The sequence below is a fragment of the Frankliniella occidentalis genome, unplaced genomic scaffold (assembly GCF_000697945.3).
Source record: "Frankliniella occidentalis isolate FOCC.00 unplaced genomic scaffold, Focc_3.1 Scaffold52, whole genome shotgun sequence".
NCBI lineage: Eukaryota > Metazoa > Arthropoda > Insecta > Thysanoptera > Thripidae > Frankliniella > Frankliniella occidentalis.
Window position 1 is genome coordinate 73,745 of NW_026267182.1, and position 800 is coordinate 74,544.

General features: G+C 66.2%; 1 protein-coding gene across 1 annotated transcript in view; it reads left to right on the forward strand.

The window, feature by feature from the left end:
• LOC113206033 (afadin) overlaps positions 1-800 on the forward strand; it is a gene marked incomplete at its 5' end in the record, with an annotated part of 88,915 nt that overhangs the window by 62,677 nt on the left and 25,438 nt on the right.

An 800-nucleotide genomic window follows, 5' to 3' on the forward strand; every position in this document is an offset into this window, starting at 1 on the left:
GGTGGGGTGGGGCGGACCCAATCTCGGTGCAGACTTATTATATCGGTCGGGCCGGCGGGGGCCGAGCGGGGAGCTTGATTGGAGGAGTCCGGCCCACCCCGCCCCACCACCACACCGTGCTGTGCGCCCTTGGGGCGCGCGTAGTACACTCCCAGCACAAAGGTGACAGTGCACCACCGTGAGACCCTCGCGCCGCCGCAGCAGTTGGCCGCCACTGGAAAACGCTCGCTGAAAGCTGCCCCCCTGGCCCCTCCTCCGCGCCGCGTGGGCGTGGGCATGCTCAGCCAAGCAAGTCGTCTCGAGTCTCGCTGCTGCTGCTGCTGCTTCGGTTTTGGCCGGGTCCGAGCAAGCGGCAGAGTGTATAGGCAGCGGCACCCTCAGCTCTCGCCTCTTCCTTCACCTTTTCCGGCGCACAGCCAGTTGCCTGCCCTGCATTGTCCGGCCGGAAGTGGCGCCGGTGGCGTGGCGTTGGTGCGGGCGGCGGCTCGGCTCGGCGGCCTGGCCGTGCACGAGACGGTAACATTTCCGCTTGTTCGTCTTTCTTTCTTTCTTGCTGCACTCACTGCCCCGGCGGCCGCCCCTCCGCCGCCGCCGCCGGTCAGTAGCAGATGGCTCCACACCTCTCAGACTCGTGGCCCCCGCGGGGGCCCCCCGCACCCGCCTCACCACCACCACATCACCATTCGCTTGTTATTCGAACGCTTTTTAGGCCCCCCCAAGGGGGCCTTTCTGCTCGCGTGCGAGTGCTTCTTTTTAGGCCCCCGTTAGGGGTGCCTATTGCTTTCGCCCGAAAGTTTTTT